General features: G+C 43.1%; 1 protein-coding gene and 1 pseudogene across 1 annotated transcript in view; one reads left to right on the plus strand and one right to left on the minus strand.

Moving 5' to 3' along the window:
• LOC101531792 (tropomyosin alpha-3 chain-like) overlaps positions 1-8657 on the plus strand; it is a 39604-nt pseudogene extending 30947 nt beyond the window's left edge.
• Positions 1-21563, minus strand: part of ANKRD6 (ankyrin repeat domain 6) — a 189671-nt gene that overhangs the window by 152536 nt on the left and 15572 nt on the right. The gene's annotated exons all lie outside the window — the stretch shown is intronic.

Raw genomic sequence — 21563 nt, forward strand, 5'->3', positions numbered from 1 at the left:
ACTGGGGGCTTCCAACAGAAGCCAGCTGGGCTTCAGGGACTTTCATAGCATCTAGTTTGAGACCCCTGTTTGCAAGGGACTTCTGGGGTTTTCAGAACAAATTGACTATGAAATTGTTTATATGATTTAAGCAGCAAATGAATGCAGAAGGTGCTGAGACTGACATGAGGCCACGCTTACAATGCTCAAAAGTAGTCCATGCCATTCATCATTTCTGAAATGACAAAACTATCAATTCATGGCCCTTTTAATGCAGTTTGACAATAACAAAGTTGGCTCACTGGATACCATTTCCTTAAATTTATCTTCCTTTCTTCCTCCATTTCAAAAAAAAAGTTTTGATAGAAATTGAGTGGCTTAGAACACTTACAAAATGTCTTATGTACTATTGGATCTCATTAATACTTGATAGAGCAGAATCTCACTGCTGGTCCAGGAACCAAAAGCAGAGGAGAGGAGGGAGTTCCCAAGGAGTGCCTTGTGTATGTGTGAGTGTGTGTGTGTGTACATGCATGTGTGTGCACGCACACATGGTTCTGGACAAACACCTGCAGTTTTCGCCTTATGAAGGGAAGCAGGATAGTTCCAGAAAGCTTCTCTCTGCCTGTATCATGAAACAATCAAGAGAATTGCCTTTCTGGGCCCAGCATGGTGGCATAGTAAGCTAAATCATCTACCTGCAGCACTGACATGCCATGTGGGGAGTCGTTTGAGTCATTCCACTTCCCGTCCAGCTCCCTGCCTGTGGCCTGGGAAAGCAGTGGAGGATGATCCAAATCTTTGGGACCCTGCACCCATGTGGGAGACCCAGAAGAAGCTCCTGGCTCCCAGTTTTACCAGTCCAGCTCTGGCCATTGCAGCCATTTGGGGAGTGAACCAAAGAATGGAAAATCTAACTCTTTCAAGCAAAACTAAATTCTTAAAAACGTAAGTTTAAAATACAGGAAGACTATTTCAAATAACAAAAGAAAATTGCCTTTTGAAATGATATCAATTTCATTTGAAAGTCAAGAGCTACAGAGAACAAAGGAGACAACAGAGAGAGAGCGAGAATGAAAATCTTCTGTCCATTGGCTCACTACCCCTCCATCAGCCCACCAGACAGCCACAATGACCAGAACTGGGCCTAGCTAAGACCAGGAACCTGGAACTCCACACAACACCCTGTGGGTAGTGGGGCATAAACACTTGGCATCCTCTGTTGCTTTCGCAGACAAATTAGCAGAGTGTGGAATCAGATGGAGCAGTCAGGACTATAACCAGCACTCATAAACTGGCATTGCACACAGCAGTTTAATTCACTTACACCACAATGCTGGTCCCAAGACAACTGCTTGATCCCACACTGTCCTCTGTCACTGTTCTGGGTACAGAGTTTGATAAGATCACATTAAGCTTCATCACATGCAAGGAGCTTCAAAAATCCATGATGATGGTCATGTAGGAAAATAGGCACCCCTATACAATGTTGTGGGAATACAGCTTACACAATCTGTTTGGAGAGCCATCTGTCAAATCAACATTTTGTTAACATGTGCAAACAGAGGCTATAGGAAAATGGGTGTGTGTGTGCGTGCGCGCATATTCCTATTTTTTGCATTTCCCAAATGTTCTATAATGATCTGTATTACTTTTGTAATCAGGACCAATAAATCTTACCATTGAAGACTATGCAGTTTCAGTATCTGGTTGTACACTAAATATTCAACATTAACTGAATTAACAACGCATGGTATTATAACAAAATACAACATCACGCAGCTTTTAAATGCTCACTGCAAAAGATACATAGAAACAAGAAAAAGCTTATGAGAATTTTGGGAACAATGCATAAAACACGTATTAATTACAACTGTATGTAGATGGAAAGCAATTTTCAAAAAACCAGTGATTTATCAAGAGTAACAATGCCTGTATTTTTCAAAACATTACACTGTACCGTATAAATTATGTGTCAATTAAAAATAAGATAAACAGCATTTGGGCCTGGTCCAATGGCCTAATGGCTTAAGTCCTCGCCTTGAATGCCTGGGATCCCATATGGGTGCCGGTTCTAATCCCAGAGCCCCACTTCCCATCCAGCTCCCTGCTTGTGGCCTGGGAAAGCAGTTGAGGATGGCCCAAAGCCTTGGGTTCCTGCACCTGCATGGGAAACCTGGAGGAAGTTACCGACTCCTGGCTTCAAATCGACTCAGCTCCAACTGTTGCAGCCACTTGGGGATCAACGGACGGAAGATCTTCCTCTCTGTCCTCCTCTGTGTATATCTGACTTTGCAATAAAAATAAATCTTTTTTTAAAAAAAAGATAAACAGCACTTAAAACTCAGAAGATTATAATTATGTATTTTTAAAGATTCTTCATATCACTTAGGGAGATGAAGAGGAGGAGGAGAGAGGGTGGAACAGAGAGGGAGAAATCTTCTATCTGCTAGTTCACTCCCAAAAGGCCACAATACTCTGGACTGGGCCAGGTGTAAACCAGGATCTAGAATCTTCTTCCTAATCTACCCAGAGGCTCAGATTTATACCATTTTTTGCTGCTTTCCCAAGCACATTAGCAGAGAGCTGGATGGGGATGGGACAGCTGGGACTCAAAGGCAGAAGCTTCACCTACTCCATCATATTCTGGCATTACACACAGCAGTTTAATTCACTTACACTAATCCCCTAAATGTCCGTTTTGAAGGTATTTATGAAAATGTTATTTTCTAAGAACAGCTGCAAATTGTTGCATAATGTCTGAAGTAGATTATAATCACAAAGCACTGTACGCAGAGCATTTTAAAACTGCTTTGTATGACATCTGCCATATCCACGTGGACTTGGGAACTTGGGGAGCACAGACAACTTTGCTAATAAAAAGCAATGCTCTCAAAGAGGCTCTTCCCAAGGAGCTGCCCACAGATGTCCACGACAGGCTCCCTTCTGGGGGTCTGGCCAGCAACCCTCGGACCCACACTGATGCTAACACTTCTTCTGGAGCTCAGCTGAAGTGACCTGGAAGAACACCAGGTAGGAGGAAGCTCCACCGCAGCCACTCTACAGCCAAGAACACTGGGCATCTCTAAAGGGAATCTGCCACTCTCAAACACTGAAGTATCAGTACTGGGAACAGAAACCATTTCTCATGCAGTCTGCTTGGTCTGCCTCTACTTGGGTTCAGACTGGCTTTTGGTAAGACACTAGACAATGGGGCTGCAGCAACCATACTGCCAGGCAGGCCAGGAAAGAGGCAACACTTCCATAGTTAGGGTCATTAAATCAATCAGATTGTCTATACTTGCCAGAAGTCCTACGCCCAAGAATCACTAGATTGAGATACTCTACATATCCAACACGATGAAAGGATGTTTTGCTGCTCTTGAAAAATGCCCAGTTCATGTGTAACACTCTGATCTTAGGAATGATGTGTAGCTAACCCCCAGACACTGAGCTATGTCTCTGCTCCAAGCATAACTTCCCCACCTGTCAAATCCATCATCTGCCACCACTGTTGAGTCCTCTCATTGTTGTGCCAATTTATGTTTGCCATTTAATAAAAAGCTTTACTTCATCCTATTTAATTTCAGTGTTGAGAAGAGGTAGACACCATGTCCATGTAAAATATCTGATTTGATGTAAGCTATAGTGTCTTGCTCACTTGCGATACCAGACTATGCATTTGATGCATAATTCAATACATTCCTTCCAGATGTGCATTTTTTAGTGAACAATTAAGATTGTTCAGCAAAAAAAACAAAATAGCTTATAACTGTTTCGAATGTTTCTTGGGCCCAGTGCTCTGTCCTTCAGGGAGTGAGGGAGGCAAGGAAGAGAAAAAAGGAAATGGCTTTCAGAATTTCACACTTATCTGGATCATCACGAACAGTTTCATAGCACTTCAATCCAACTTGGTCAATTTTGGTGTACTCTTTGCAGCTGTATCACCTTTTCTGGAGGACAATTCAGCCATGTTTATTAAGCCTGTAAATGCTCTCTTTGAGCATATCCACAGCTCAGAATCTGTTCTACATGTGCACAAACATAAAAGTAACAAGAACAATCAACTCATCTTCTGGGGACTAGGCTGGTCACTGTAACAGGGTGCTATGCAAGGGACAGTTTGTTTTAAAGGCTGTGGAGAGAGACTAACTACTGAATTAAAAACACATGCCAGTTATGATGTGACACTGGTTTTCCAATGTCCTTTGATGCCTTTCTTTTTGGCAAGTGACCAGAAACAGTGTTGATACAACTCTGCTTGTCCCAGTCGCATGCATGTTAGTACAAATGCTTACATAGAGATGCAAGTGAAATGAGCAAGAGTTAGATTGTGAATCTGGGAGCTAAAAGAAAAACAAAAGTTGCACAATGACAATTGTTTTTTCTTGTTGTTGTTTAGATTGTCTTTATTCGGAAAGCAGAGGTACTGCAATAAAAAGGGAGAGCGGAAAATGAGAGACATATTTCAGCTCCTGGCTCACTACCTAAATGGCTGTAAAACTGGGGGGGGTCAGTCTGAAGCCAGGAGCTTCTTCTGGCTCTCCCAGTATAGGTGCAGGAGCCCAAGCACTTAGGCCATCTTAAGGAGCTTGACCAGAACTGGAGCAGCCGGGACTTGCACCAGCCCCAATGACATCTCTCACTTTTAAAATACTCATGGAATGAGAGCCATGTGTACAAGGCTGTGATATGTTTGCTTAAATGGCAAGTGTTCCATTCTTCTGTTTGGGTTCCTAAGGTTTGTTTTCTAAATAAACTGTTTCCACGCATCTGTTCATGTTTTCCATAGAGAATCTTCTGATCGCTGCTTTCTGACAACTTCTTCATTGGAAGCTGTCAAGGAGCCAGAGTTGAATCACAAGCAATTTTGTACCCAAGTGAAATGAACACCAGGTACATTTTACACCAAACTAATACTGCTAAGGCAATTTTTCAGATTGAAAAAAAGATTATAAAAATGATGGATACCAGACTTCCTTTTATGAAAATTGTGCTGTTACCTATTCATGGCTCAATGTACTTTCTAAATTTTTCCCCCTCTATCTCAAGCTAATGACAGCTTAAGAGAGGCAGGGACAAAAGACACAAAGAAGCTGAGGGCACTGCACAGCCTGACAGTGGGCAATGCGGAGAAGCACCACACATAAGCACTGCCTCTTGCCTCTCCATATATGGCATCACAAGTTCATGACTCTTAAGCTGAAGCCTCACCACTTGCTGGACTTACAGTGCATGATAACCATCTACATCAGCAGTACGCAATATGACAAAATGATGTTACTACATTTGAGGAATCAATGCTTCTCGTTTAATGCGCAGATTGTTCTGGTGAGATTTAAAACTAGGCAACCCTAGAAGGATGACAAAGAAGAGGAGGTTTTGAAAGGAATGAAAAGGCACAGTGACACTTTCAGGGTAACATTCTCCTCCTCCTCTCTGTGTACTTGACTTTCCCATAAAAATAAAAATAAATCCTTTTAAAAAATCAGCAAAGTAGATTTCGTAACTTTTGCTAATTTGTGTCACCACATACAAAGTAACCTGCTTATTAGGTTACCAACAGGAACTTACTACTTTTTTATTATTATTAATTATTTTGCATTATGTGACAGTTTCATAGGCTCTGGGAATCCCCCCACCCCTCCCCAAACCTTCCCCCCCTGGTGGATTCCTCCACCTTGTTGCAGTATTACAGTTCAAATTCAATCAAGATTCTTTCTTTGCAAACATATACCAAGCATAGAGTCCAGCTACTTATTGTCCAGATGGGGTGAACAGTTTCTTGGGGAGACTTTCTGGTCTGACTGGTAGAATATCATCCCAGTCAATTAAGGAACTTACTACTTTTTGCAACAGGAACTTATGTCAACTCCCCACATCAGAGAGTGTGGTTAGTGGTCCAGGACATGGTGGTTTCAGGGGTGACAAAAATCCAGACTAAGTCGAAAAATACAAACAAGTGCTGACATCTTTCAAAAGATGAAAGTAAAATGAAATCAGACAAGAGAGTAAACTTTAAGTTACGGAAGTTACAAAGCAGGGAAATGATTTATCAATTAAAAAAATTTATAGTATGCCCCCAAAATCTAAGGAGTTGTACAAGCTATCTAAAACAATAAGGTGGCTTAAAAATCGCTATTGTGTCTACCCAGAAACATATGCTCAAATCCCAAGTACCTCAGGATGTGATAAAATTAACATGAGGTCATTACAACAATACGATTGCTGCATTATAATAAGGGGAAATGTGAGCACAGAGACATGCACCCAGAGGGAATACTGGGTGAAAATGAAAGTAGTCTGGGGTGATGCATGCAATAATGGGAGTCCAACAGTCCTCATTCATCAATGGACATATCTATCAGAAAAGGGAAAATTAAGCAAACAACGCAACAACACAATGGACCAAAGGAACCTCCCACTATGTACTGAACACTTCAACTTGCAGCTGCAGAATACACAGCTGCATCAGTGCACGCAATGTTCTAAGACCGATCATAATAGAGTAGGCCATAAAACAAGTCTCAACAAACTTGAAGAAAGTCGGATCGTATCATGTATCCTTTCTGACCACAATGGAATGAAGCCGGAAATTAACATCAAAAGATACTCAAGCAATTCACAAACACATGGTGACTGAATAATATGATCCTGAATGAATTAAGAGGAAAACTTTAAAAAATTCTTGAAGTGAATGAAATTGAAAACTTACGAGATACGGCAAAATCAGTGTTAAGGGGAAAGTTTATAGCAAGAATCTTTCATGCCTACATCAAATATTGGAAAGATATCAAATAAGTTATCTAACAATGCCATCTCAAAGATCTAGAAAAGAAAAATCAAACTCCAAATTAGTAAGAAAAAAATACAAAATGAATAAATGAAATACAAATTAAAAAAAAATCTGTATTAACCAGTGAATGAAGAGCTCATTTTTCTCAAAAATAAAATCATTGCCCCAATTTTAAGAAGTGAGAAGAGACAAATCATAGATGAAAAGGAGATATTACAACAAAATGAGGAATAAAACCTATGGCTGTTTCAATAGGTTCCAAGAAAGTTTTTGATCAAATACAATATCCTTTTACGACCAAGCAGAAACAAAAACTTCCAAAACATTATAGAAAGATACCTCAATACAAGCAAGGCAATATGTGACAAACACACAGTTAACCTCATGTTAAATAGGGAAAAGCTGGAAGCATTTCCACTAAGTTCTGGATCCAGAAAAAGATACCCTTGTTCGCCATTACTATTTAATATAGTTTCGCAAGTTTTAGCCAGAGCCATCAGGTAAGAAAAAGTTAAAGGAAACACATTGGAAAAGAGCAAGTCAAATTATCTTGCTTTGCAAATGACATGATTCTTTAAATAAAGTAACCAAAAGACTCCACCAAGAGTCTTTTTGTTGGAATTCACAACAGAATTCAGCGACTTTGTAGGATACAAAATCAACATACAAAAACCAACAGCATGCTCATACATCAACAACGCTCTGGCTGATTAAGAATTTGCAGGATCAGTTCCATTCACAACAGTTTAAAAAAAAAATTGGAGTAGGAGAAGGGCTGCAACGCCGAGCGGAGGAGGCAGGAGCTGGAGAGCGAGAAGCAGCTGGGTGGGCACCAGGGCCGGATCACCACCATCGAGGCGGTGAAGCGCAAGATCCAGGCTCTGCAGCAGCAGGGGGAGGATGCTGAGCGGGAAGTGGAGGGAAAAAGGCGGGCCCGAGTGCAGGCTGAAGCGGAGATAGCCTCCTTGAACCAGAGGATCCAGTTGGTGGAAGAGGAGCTGGACCGCGCTCAGGAGCGCCTGGCTACTGCCCTGCAGAAGTTGGAGGAAGCAGAAAAAGCTGCTGATGAGAGTGAGAGAGGTATGAAGGTTATTGAAAACCAGGCCTTAAAAGATGAAGATGGAACCCCAAGAAATCCAACTCAAAGAAGCCAAGCACATTGCCGAAGAGGCAGATGGGAAGTATGAAGAGGTGGCTGGTAAGTTGGTGATTACCGAAGGAGACTTGGAACGTACAGAGGAGCGAGCTGAGCTGGCAGAGTCCCGTTGCCGAGAGATGGATGAGATCAGACTGATGGACCAGAACCTGGAGTGCCTGAGTGCTGCTGAAGAAAAGTATTCTTGGGCTCGGCGGCGTGGCCTAGTGGCTAAGGTCCTCGCCTTGATCCCATATGGCTGCTGGTTCTAATCCCGGCAGCTCCACTTCCTCTCTATCTCTCCTCCTCTCAGTATATCCGACTTCGTAATGAAAATAAAATAAATCTTTAAAAAAAAAAAAAAAGAAAAGTATTCTCAAAAAGACAAATGTGAAGAATAACGATTCTTACTGATAAGCTCAAGGAGGCAGAGACACGGGGCTGAATTTGCTTAGAGACCAGTAGTCAAGCTGGAAAACACAATTGATGATTCGGAAGATAAACTGAAATGCACCAAAGAGGAGCACCTCTGTACACGAAGGATGCGGGACCAGACTCTGCTTGACCTGAATGAGAGGTAGAGCACCCTAGTCCCGCCCTGCCGCCACTCCTCCCTCCAACCCCGACTCCACCTGAGGCCAGCCTGCACAGAGCTGACTCCACACTGAGGGCTGATACTTTAACTGGAAGGCTGCTTTTTCTCCTTTTTGCCAACCCACCTCCTCCATCCTTAATTCCTCCCCCCCCCCCCCCCCCGCCACCGCGTCTCTGCCACCAAATTGTCGCTACCTCTTTCCAGAGATTGCTGTGGGACCAGAGGCTGAGCACTTTTGGGAGCAACATTTAAGGGAATGTGAGCACAATGCAAAGTGTCGTTAAAAGCATGTTGTGATGTACACATTTTGTAGTGACCTTTTTGGTTGTTGTAGCAACTGTTTTGTAAAACATTCCAAGTGATTCCACACTGAGGCAGCAGTTGAATCCCCCTTTTTTTTTTTTTTAAAGATTTATTCATTTTATTACAGCCAGATATACACAGAGGAGGAGAGACAGAAAGGAAGATCCCTTTCTTATTTGTGAAGGTGACTTGGCAGCTGAATGCCTAGTGCTCTCTCCACAGAGGAGGGGGTGGGGGAGAGGTGGGCCTGCCTTTGTAGGAGCCAAACAAAGCCCAGGGAAGACTCCCCTGTGGGGAACCTCATTGCTCTGGACAAACCATCAGCCAAACCAGAAAGGCGATTCTAGAAGGAGTTGACCAAAAACAAATAAAACTACGCTGTCGAGGTTTACAGCTTCAAGGGATCTTTGGACAACTGGTTTTTTGCCTTTTTCATCAGAAGTGACCAAATTAAGATGGTAAGGCCCCTGACACCAGTTTTTTCTCTCCCCCTCTCACACTTCTGTCCCTTTCCAACAGCTTGCAGAACAGATCATGTGCCGCTTAGGTTGAAGGGACAACTTTGTTGCTTTCCTGCCTGCTTGAAAGAAAAGATTATGTTTTTGCCATAGAAAACTCATATCACCAACCCTTCCCTGGGTCTGAAGCTGCTGTTTCTAACAAGTGCCATCTCATTGTGCTTTGTATCAGTCAGTGCTGGAGAAATCTTGAATCGCTTATGTACAAAACTCTTAAAATTTTATATTAATTTTAAAACTTTGCTTCTCTGGCCTTGGGGACCCTGGCCAGCCCTTCTGGCTGTGGGAGCTCTCCACAGACTGGGGTGGCCGTGTGCTGGCCCTTCCAGAGTTTTCTTCCCCACCCAGTCCCTACTCTTGGTGACGTTTCTGTGAGTGAGGTCTGTCACATGTACATCCTGCAGCTTATTGGCTTACAATGTACTCTCCTTTGGCATGGTCTCTCTGGGGCGGACTGGGAGAAAAGAGAAACCAATATGTAACTGTTTTGATACTGAATCTTGACAATAAGTGTCTTTTTGAAATAAAGAACCAGTCCCTCCAAAAAAAAATTGGAATAAATTTAATCGAGAATGTGAGAGATCTCTGCAACCAAAAAAAAAAAAAAAAAAAAAAACACAAAGCATCAAAAACTGAAGGCACAACAAAATGGAAAAACCTTTCATGTTTATGCATTAAAATATCAAAAATTTGCTTACTACCCAAAGCAATTTGCAGGTTCAATACAATCCCAAGCAAAATACCACAAAGACAATGCACAGATCTCAAAAACAAAAAAAAACAATGCTAAAATTCATACAGAAACAGAAGAGATAGAGAAAGCAATCTTAAACAACAAAACAAAGCTGAAGGCATCTTGATTCCAGATTTCAAAATATAATATCAGGCAGTTAATCAGAACAACCTGCTAGTGGCACAAATAGACATGCAGACCAAAGGAACAGAACAGAAACCTCAGAAATTAATCCACACACAGCCACAATCAACTCATCTTTGACAAATGAGCCAAAATCAATCCCCAGAGAAGGATAGTTTCTTTAACAAATAATGTTGGGAAAATTGGATAAGCACAGGGAATAAAAGAAAACAATGGACAAGTTAAGATTATCTCAAGCTAAGAAGCTTCTGCAAAGGAAACAGTCCACCAGCAGAATGAGAGAAAATATCTTCAAACTGTACATTTAATAAAAAGTTAACATCCAGAATATATTATCCATAACATATTAGCAGCTCACGAAACTCAGTACAAAAACCCCATCAAAGAAATGGGCAAAGGAAATGAACAGGCATATTACAAAGGAAGAAATGTAAATACCCTGGCCCAGCGTAGTGGCCTAGCAGCTAAAGTCCTCACCTTGAACACGCCCCGGGATCCCCTATGGGCGCCGGTTCTAATCCCAGCAGCTCCACTTCCCATCCAGCCCCCTGCTTGTGGCCTGGGAAAGCAGTCGAGGACGGCCCAAAGCTTTGGGACCCTGCATCGCGTGGGAGACCTGGAAGAAGTTCATGGATCCTGGCTTCAGATCAGCACAGCACCTGCCGTTGGGCTCACTTGGGGAGATGGAGGATCTTCCTCTCTGTCTCTCCTCCTCTCTGAATCTGACTTTGTAATGGGAATAAATAAATTTTTAAAAAGAAGAAATGTAAATACCCAACAGGCATAAACACAAACATTCATAATTACTAACCATCAGGAAAACGCAAATAAAAAGCACAATGAAGTATCCCCTCAGCCGAGTCAGAATGGCTATCATGAAAAAAAAGACATGATGGCAAGAATGTGGGGAGGCAAAGGGACCCTAAAACACTGTTAATGGGAATGCAAATAAGGGCAACTATTATGGAAGACTGTGTACAGATTCCTTAGAAAACCAGAAATAGATCCACCACTTGATTCAGCTACCCCACTCCTGGAGGACAGAGGAAGGAATGAAAACAGCTTATGAAAGAATTCCCTGCACTCCCCTGGTCACAGCAGCTGAATTCATAACAGCAAGGATAGGGAATCGACCGAAACACCCACCAACTGACGAAAGGATAGAGAATGTGGTATATACACAATGGAATACTACTCAGCCATAAAAAGAATGAAATTCCGAAATCCACAACAAAATGGATACAACTGGAAATTATACCAAGTCAAATAATCCAGATCAAAAATAGAAATCAATATTTCCTTTTCTTTATTTATTTTTATTGCAAAGTCAGATATAGAGAGAAGGAGAGACAGAGAGAAACATCTTCCGTCTGATGATTCACTCCCCAAGTAACCACAATGGCTGGTGCTACGCTGATCTAAAGCCAGGAGCCAGGAACTCTTCCTGGTCTCCCACGTGGGTGCAGGGTCCCAAGGCTTTGGGCTGTCCTTGACTGCTTTCCCAGACCACAGAGAGCTGGAATGGGAAGTGGGGCTCTGGGATTAGAACCAGAGCTCATATGGGATCCCAGTGCATTCAAGGCTACTAGGCCACGGCACCAGGCCCCCTTCTCATTTTCTAAGATTTTATTGGAAACTCAGATTTATATAGAGAAGGAGATACAGAGAGAAAAGTCTTCCATCTGCCGATTCACTCCACAATCGGCCACAATGGCTGGAGCTAAGCCGATCTGAAGCCAGGAGCCAGGAGCTTCTGAGTTTCCCAAGCAGGGTGCAGGCTCCCAAGCCCCTGGGCCTTTCTCTACTGCTTTCCCAGGCCACAAGCAGGGAGCTGGAAGGGAAGTGGAATAGCTGGGATATGCACCATTGCCAAAACGGGATCCTGGTATATGCAAGGTGAGAATTTAGCCACTAGAGTATTGCATTGGGCCCAATTTTTGTCATAGTTAATATGATATACTATTGTAGCTTTATATCTGATTATTTTAAAATATCTGTATTTGAGTGAAATAAAACTCTAGTCATTTGATTATTGTTAAAAGCTCTTGCCTATATTTTTGCAAACTATGGATCTTTTACTTTTTACCTGTTGAGCTCATTGTTTAGTGGAACATTAAGCCTTTGTTATGATGTAAATTAAAATAGGTTATTCTAAATCTTAAAACAGGAAAGAAAGGGACCCTATGTGCTAGCTTACTGGTTAAAGTCCTTGTCTCACATATACCAGGATCCCATATGGGCACCGGTTTGTGTCCCGGCAGCTCCACTTCCCACCCAGCTCCCTGCTTGTGGCCTGGGAAAGCAGTAGAGGGTGGCCCACAACCTTGGGATTCTGCACCTGCGTGGGAGACCCGGAGACACTCCTGGTTCCAGTTGTTATAGCCACTTGGGGAGTGAATCAGTGGGTGGAAAATCTTTCTCTGTCTCTCCTCTGTAAAATCTTTCCAATAAAAATAAATAAGGCTATTTAAATAAATAATGGAAAGAAGGGAGAAAGAAGGGGGGAGGGCAGTATTATATTGCTAGAATTGTAGCTATCGGGGCCAGCACCATGGCATAATAGGTTAAGATGTCATCTGCAGTGCCGACATCCCAAGGAGTGGTGGTTCCAGTCCTAGTCACTGCAGTTTTTTATTCAGATCCATGTTCATGTGCCTGCACCCACATGGGAGACCAGGAAGAAGCTCCTGGCCCCTGGCTTCAGCCTGGCTCAGCCCCTAGCCACTGCAGCCATTTGGGAAGAAACCAAAAGATGCAAGAGTTCCCTATTCTCTTAATTCTGCCTTTCAAATAATTACAAAAAAAAAGAAAAAAAGAAGTGTGCCTGTGAGGTGCATTGAATTTCTGTATTCTTTTTATACTAATGTCCTATTACCACAAGAACTGATAAGTTTCCTGTGTGGTAGCTACCGAGCATTTGCTGTGATGGTGAGAACCTAATATTAAAAGAATTCCTTTTGAAAATATCAAAAAGAAAAAAGTATGAAAAGAAGGGGAAATAACATTTAAAATGACAAAAATAACTTCAAAGATAAAATGTGCATTTGGCATTATGTTGAAATATACAAAACTAAACAAAAAAGACCTGTAAGACAGCAGAAGGAAATATAAATGAGTAGTTTTATCATTTTAAGAACAGAATCCCCTTCAATCCTTGCAACTGCCAAAAATCCAAAAGAAAAAATAAAGGAATTGGTAGGTAAGCCACCACTTGTGACATCAGCATCCCGTATTAGAGTACTAGGTGCTCCACTTCCAGTCCAGCTCCTTAGTAACGCACTGGGGAAAGCAGCTGAGGATAGCACAAGGGCTCAAACCTCTGCTATTTCGTTCTGTGCCCTCCTGGCTTAACCTTGGGCTAGCCCTGGTCATTGCAGCCATTTGGGAAGTGAAGTAGTGAACCAAAGATATGTGTCACTCTGCCTTTCAAATCAATATACAAGTTTTTACAAAGAGAAATTTTTGCAATGTTTAAAAGTCTTAAAATTTTCATGCAAAGAGAAGACATTCTAACATTAAAATACACCAAAGATCTAAAAAGGCAACAGCAGACACCCAAAATTGTAGCATTCATTGATGGGACTGGAACCATTAAGGTGCAAGTATCCAATAGGAAGAAATCTGAAGGCTCATTCAGAGTGGGTAGCCTAATCACTCTTGCTTCAGTCACACTTTATATCATTTGCAGTAATAATCAGGATGAACACAAAGCAAGAAATAATACCATTTTTCAACGCAACTGGTCGAAGAGCATGCAGAGTTGAATCTTGGTGTAAAACCGAGCACCACACCCACTGACCCTGTGATGAGAAGTGTCCCGCGCCATTTGATGTGGCATTCCTTCCATGGGGAACGGACAGAATCTGGGATGATGCTCACCCTCTTCAATTTCTATACTGCTTGCGTTTCTCACCAATGAGCTTTTAGGTTAGGAAAAGCAATAAAGCTGCTTTCATTAAAACCCATTTTATGGTGCCCAGCGTGGTAGCCTAATGGCTAAAATCCTCACCTTGTATGCACCAGGATCCCAGATGGCCAATGATCCCCAGCGGCCCCACTTCCCATCCAGCTCCCTGCTTGTGGCCTGGGAAAGCAGTAGAGAAAGGCCCAGAGCCTTGGGATTCTGCACCCATTTGATAGACCCAGAAGAAGCTCCTGGCTTCAGATCGGCTCAGCTCCAGCCATTGTGGCCAGTTGGGGAGTGAACCAGCAAGTGGTGGATCTTTCTGTATCTCCTTCTCTCTGTGAATCTGACTTCCTGATTTAAAAAAAAATCTTTAAAAAAATAGAGAGAGAAAAGGAGCAGAAAGCTGGCAGTCGCAGAAGACGCTGGAGTGAGGAGAGTCGTAGTGGCTGTTGCTAGATAACAGAAAAGCCAAGCAGAGCATGTCAGTTGAGAATGAAGGATGGACATGAACTGCAGGCCCAGTCATCTGAGGACCTTGATGGGCACAGTGGTGAGTGGATCTCCCCCCTGCAAGCAACACAGAGAACACAGTGCACGTGTCACCCTGACTCGAGAGGCGTGCCACAGAGTGCCACATTGCACAGGAGCACTGCTGGAAGACAAAGTCCATCTCAGCACTCATGAAGAGGGATGGGAGTAAGAAAAGTGCTGCCTACTAAAATAATTAACTAAAAATGTCAAAGGACAGCCCAGTCAGAGCGGCAGCACAGGATACTGTGTCAGCAGGCTCAGCAGGCTGCACTGTTGAGGGCGGACGATGAAGCTGGTGTAGGGTGATGAAGCTGGTGTAGGGTGATGAAGCTGGTGATGGTTAAAGCTCTGACAACGCTTAGTGGGCTTCGTGATGCACCCTCTCCTAACAGCCTTCTGCACGGGGCTGACACCCTGAAGGAACTCAACTCTGAAGCAGGTACAGTCCAGTGACTAAGCTAATGCAGGAGAGATGGAGACGAGAGCCAAAGCTACGATTTGAAATGGTGGCCACGAGAGACAGAGGATGACTGAGACCTCAGGAAAGGAGACCACATGCACAGAATCAGGAGACACCTGCAACCCCACACGCCTTCAGACCAGCTGATTATATCAGACAAGATGCCACAAAGGTTTTACATCAGGTGTCTGCATCAAATACCCTGGCTTATTTTTTATTTTTTAAAGATTTATTTATTATTGGAAAGTCAGATATAGAGAGGACAGAGAGGAAGATCCTCAATCTGTTGATTCACTCCAAGTGACCACAATGGCTGGAGCTGAGTCGATCTGAAGCTAGGAGCCAGGAGTGTCTTCTGTGTCTCCCACATGGGTGCAGAATCCCAAGGCTTTGGGCCTTTCTCTACTGCTTTCCCAGGCCACAAGCAGGGAGCTAGATGGGAAGTGAGGCTGCTGGGATACAAACTGGTGCCCGTATGGAATCCCGGCGCATGTGAGGCGAGGACTTTAGCCACTAGGCTACCACGCTTGGCCCAAATACCCTGGTTTATAAGCAGCTGTGTCCTGTGCACTCTTTTCCCCTCTGCCATTGACTTTTGGGTGGGTGTAAGAAAGTGCAGAGGTAATTAATGGCTCTCCTGAAGAAAACCCAATCCTGTGCCAGGAGACTGCTTCACTGCCTCATTTTGAAAGACAAGCTTCAGACAATCATTACGCAAGGCAATGATCCCATCTTGAATTCTGAACTAACTGCACAGGATGGCTGAACATACCATGGCTGATGTGGGGCTCAGCTGAAGAAAAACCACTTTTCGGGCAATGTGCTTCTCGTGGAAGACGCTGCACCAAAGTCGTTTACCAGCCGTTCCTCGCTCCTCTTTCAGAGCGGCGCAGTGAGAGTCAGAACGTCCAGCCTTCATGCCTTCACGTTGGGTGCCAGTTCTGCAGGGTCTCCCCTACAGATTCCTCTAGTACCCTGTTGCCAGAGCGGATGAACCTGCTGCCCACCACCCAGTCTCCCGGCCTGCGAGACAAGCAGATGGACAGGGGTTCCATCTAAGCAGCTCTTATTTGCTGGGGAAATTCAGATTCTTATATAGAGTAAGGGATAGCCTCAGGCCGGGACTTTCAGAAATTCCAGGAGGGGAGAAACTAGGAGCCAATTACTAGGAGCATGACTGCAGAAGCCACCTCTCACAGGCGGCGGTAGGTGAGTGAAATGGCCCTGGCCCATCAGTCTTTGAAAGAGCCCAGGGCTCTGTCCTTGGCCGCCATCTTGCCCAACAGTGACCTTGACTGTTAGTCGCCATCTTATTGACTTAGTGACCCCTTTGCCCCTGAGCCCCACATTTACCAACAAAGAAAACTCTAAAAATTAAACCAACTCATGACAAGTATTTGACATATTTGCTAAAAAAATCACTGTGCCAGGTGATAAATATTGTGACATTTATGAATACATAAATCACCTGACTTGTATTTTTCCTCTTGGAGACCTCATGAACAAAGTATAATTGAATACCCTTAAAATCACTAAATTCTATTTCTTGGGGCGGGGTGGGGGGAGAGCGAAGCTTAATGATGTCAATTGATAGAATGCTTTTAGAAATGAATCATGTTTGGGCCCAGCGCAGTGGCCTAGTGGCTAAAGTCCTCGCCTCACATGCACCAGGATCCCATATGGACACCAGTTCATGTCCTGACAGCCCTGCTCCCCATCCAGTTCCCTGCTTGTGACCTAGGAAAGTGGCCGAGGACGGCCCAAAGCCTTGGGACCCTGACCCATGGCATGGGAGACCTGGAAGAAGCTCCTAGCTACAGGCTCTGGACGACGCACCTTTGGCCATTACAGCTGCTTGGGGAGTGGATCAGCAGATGGAAAACCTTCCTCTTTCTTCTCTGTATATCTGACTTTCCAATAAAAATCAATATTAAAAAAAAGAAATGAATCATGTCAAGAAGATACTTGAAGGCTGGCACAGGTATAGTGGTACTGCACACCAATCGTCCATCCTGTGACAATGGCATCCCCATATGGGTGCCAGGTTCACAACCCAGTTGCTCTAATTCTGATCCAGCTCCCTGTTAACCTCCTGGGAAAAAGCAGCGGAGAATGACCCAAGTCCTTGGGCCCCTGCACCCACCTGGGAGACTAAGATGCTCCCGGTTTCCAGCTTCTGGTAAGCTAGGTTAGCTCTGGTCGTTGCGGCCATTTTAGGAGTGAGCCTGGAGATGCAAGATCCTGTCTGTCTCTCCATCTCTGCGTAAAACCTGCCTTTCAAATGAAAATCCTTCAAAAAAAAAAAAAAAAAAAAACAGGGGGTGACTATTTCAAAAGAAAAATGCACAGGGGATTTCACATGGAGAAAAAAAGAAATACAGGGGCTAATAAACACACAAAATGATCAGCTCTCTTTATAATCAAGTAATAAAGCAATGAGGCAAAGTTCCTGCTTATCAAGTTGAATGCAAAAAGGTAGAAAAGTAAAGACTGACAAGGCAGCAAGAAAATAAACTCTTACGGGTTTCCACTAAAAAAATCTGGAGGGGAATTCGGTAACATGTCAAAAGCCTCAAAAATATAGAGCAATGCTTTTGCCTCAGTAATTCCATTTGTGTTCAAGGAACAGAACCTCATACAGGAAGTTAATGTACACGAACGTTTATTGAAGCATCACATGAAACTGAAAAACCCACTGAATCTTCTACAATAAGCAGTTTAACAAACTAAAATACCTATGTATTCAACAAAAAATCTCATCTAATTTTCACTTTTTAAAATGCATATTTACTTATTTTTATGTATTCGAAAGGCAGAATGATATAAAGTAAAACATCTTCCATCCACTGGTTCACTTCCCCAATGCCTGAAATTGCCAGGACTGGACCATATCAAAGCTTTGAGCCAGGAATTCAATCTTCCACTTGTCTGGCAACAACCTAATTTAAATCATCAGCCCCTGCCCACCAAGGCACATGCTGGCACAAAGCTAGACAAGTGGAGTAGCCTGGACTCAAAATAGGCACCATAATATGACATGCTGGCAGCAATTTAACACTAGTGCCCCATTTTAAACAAGGAAACTGAGGCACCAACAGGTTTAGTAGTCCCAGGTCACACTGACATTGTGACCAGGATTTGTAATGAGTTGTCCTAGCTCTATGATTTACATCTTAAAAATAAACTAGAGAAACATGCCAAATAATCTATAATGATATAAACTCTTCAAGAGAAACTTCTGTTTGGGTAGAATTTAAGGGTCAACTAGGAAACTGAAAATCCTCTTCCCATCTCAGTAGGTGGTAGCAACTAGTTTCAATTCCTTACCCAGAGAATCTGAAAAGTCATCAATTTCCTTTCCCACTATTCCCCTACACACACACACACACACACACACACACACACTGAATTCTCCAGCTACAAGTGGCCACATACTTGGGTCCTGTCTCATCCCATTCAATTCTCAGAGATTGACTTTCTACCTCACAAAGACAAAGTGGCTCCCACCAATAGCCCCACAGAGACTTGTGTAAGACATAATACAGTTAACACATAAAGTCTTTTCTACTTTACCTACAATCAGAAATGTGTACTACACTCCCCCCAGGAAGCTGCAAAGTGGCCCTGAGGAGCAAGGCAAGAGGAGTTGACCAACTGCAGGTCACAGATGAACAAGCAAGATCACAGGACAGGCTCCCACCCTGCCTGTGACCCCACTATTCTGTTCCAGGCAAAAGCCTGACAGATACAGGTACTTGTCAATATGTCAGAATGACCCAGCTTCCCCAGAGGGACACAAAGATGTAATTTTTAAGAGAAAATGATCCACTCTTTTTCTTCTTACTCAGGACTCAGTTTGACAATATCCATCTTCTAACCATTTGAATATGTGTAAGAAGGCATCCAATTTCACACCACCCTGGCAATAGATGATTTAGTTGATTGCTAATGCTGAGAGGTGGCTTCTGGGGAGTTCACAAAACACTACAATGAAGTCAACAACAGCAATAAACAAAAGCTGGTCTTGCGTGGATTTTTTTGGGGGGTAGTGATTAAACATTCACCTCACATACTGAAAGATCTTAGACTGAGAATCTAGTCTTTGAAGGGGTTGATGCTTAATTTTCCCAACTTTATTTCTCACAATTTCAAATGATAGTGAAAACTAAAAACAATGAGCTAGATTTGTATGGCACAGTGGGTTAGACCACCACTTGAGATGCCTACGGCTGACTCCCACCTCTATCTTTGCTTCCAATCCAGATTCCTTCTAATGAGCCTGAAAGGCAGCGGATGACAATTCAAGTACCTAGTGTCCCTGCATAGGAACCTGGCTCAGCCCCAGTGATCCAGTGGGGGAAAGACTTCTTCCCACGTGGGGCCTGGTACAGTAGCCTGGTGGCTAAAGTCCTCACCTTGCACGTGTTAGGATTTCATATGGGCACTGGTTCTAATCCTGGCGGCCCCACTTCCCATCTAGCTCCCTGCTTGTAGCCTGGGAAAGCAGTAAAGGATGGCCCAAAACCTTGTGACTCTGCACCCGTGTGGGAGACCTGGAAGAAGTTCTTGGCTCCTGGCTTCTGACTGGCTCAGCTCCAGCTGTTGAAGTCACTTGAAGAAGCCACTTCTCTCCATATATCTGCCTTCCCCCCAAAATAAATAAAATAAAATTATTTCTTTCCATTTGTCTTTGACTTTAAAATAAAAATAGGTTAAAAACAAAAAAATTTGATGGTCAATACATAAGGATACCCAAGTGTTTTTTTTTTAACATTTAAAATGCCTCGAATAAATAAAAGGCTGCAATAACTTTAGACAGTTTATAAAAATGGAAAGTCTATTATGAGATCTTCCCAAAGACAATCTCTCAGTCTTCCTCAATGGATCCTCTTCTGTCTCTAAAATGACATGTTACATATGAACATTATAACTGAGACAGCTCCCAGCCACCTGTATCCCTCTGCACAAACCTCATGAGGGGAGTGGTATTTCTCATGCAACCTGGTATCCTAGTGAGTCACTGCACTTCTGTGTCCTGGATGGCCTGAGGCTGTGCTCTCAAGCTGACTGGCACTGTCACCTCACTCCAGGCCTGCACTCTTGAAGCACAGAGATTTCTTTGTTTCTAAGGCAGTCAGATGGAAGCCCACAGGGAGTTTGTATTACATGCTTGGAAAAACCTGTTGGCTATTCTCTCATTCCCACCACAAAAAAGTTTCAATAACCCCAAACTGCAAAAGAGCCTGACCCCAAAAGAACGTAAACACTGCCGACTGCCTGCACTTCATTTTTAAAACCAGCACTGGCCACTCTAAGGAGCCTGTAGAATAACATGGAACAGGAAGGCATCACTTTTAGTATTTAAAGACGACAACTGTATGAAACTCAGTGGGAAGACTGCCCAATCCATTCGACAAACTTCCAGGGATATAAATAAGAATTCAGCACATCAAATCCAATACTAGTTGCATGGGAGCCTGGATCAAATATTCCACTAATCTCTGCAGCTGATATTCATATTTTAGTAATGCTTCCAAGTTCTCTTTAAGAATAACCCAAAAGGCCCAGCACAGTAGTCTAGTGACTGAAGTCCTCGCCTTGCACATGCCAGGATCCCATAGGACTGCTGGTTCATGTCTCAGCTGCTCTACTTCCCATCTAGCTCTCTGCTGTGGCCTGGGAAAGCAGTAGAGGATGGCTTCAAAGCCTTGGGACCCTGCACCCACGTGGGAGCCCTGAAGAAGCTCTTGGCTCCTGGATCAGTTCAGCAGCAGACAGAAAATCTTCCTCTGTCTTTCTGACTTTTCAATAGATAAATCATTTTTAAACGAATGAACCCAAAACTTTCATATTTAACAAATGACATCAAGTCATTGGGGTTAGTGTGGACTGTTGTAAAAACCTAAATCCTACCTTGATAGTTGTTGATTTAACAAGAAAGCAGGGATCTCACACTTGTTCATCCATCTTCCTGTATGCAGCACAAGCTCACCCTCCTCTCTCCTCTCACCAATCGCTCTGATCCTTCAACTGATAGTCTGCACTGCTCACCTTCTCTGCTCAACCCACTTCTTCTCTTACTCTTCCTGCCCCTAAGCACAAGTTCACAGTCATTTCTGGCAAGAGGGATTAGCTCACACAAAGGCATACATGATTGATACCTCAAATGATCTATCCCAATTTCAAGTAACTTTAAAAGCACAGGAGTGTAGGAATCTCTTGGAACTAAAAGTGAATTACAAAACACCGTTACACTGTTAATACAATCTAGCAAGAGGATCCTGGCACTCCAAGATATTTCCCTCTCCCCCTTCACTGTCTGTTTCTGAACTGATCCTAACTAGGAGGAGAAGGCCAAAAAAAGGAAAAGAAAAACTGGGTAGACAATTGACTTCATTTTAAAAATTCTGTAAATTGTCCTAAGGCGTGCTAACCTAGACATTTGAATCACCTTCCCTTTCT

The sequence above is a fragment of the Ochotona princeps genome, chromosome 1 (genome assembly GCF_030435755.1).
Source record: "Ochotona princeps isolate mOchPri1 chromosome 1, mOchPri1.hap1, whole genome shotgun sequence".
NCBI lineage: Eukaryota > Metazoa > Chordata > Mammalia > Lagomorpha > Ochotonidae > Ochotona > Ochotona princeps.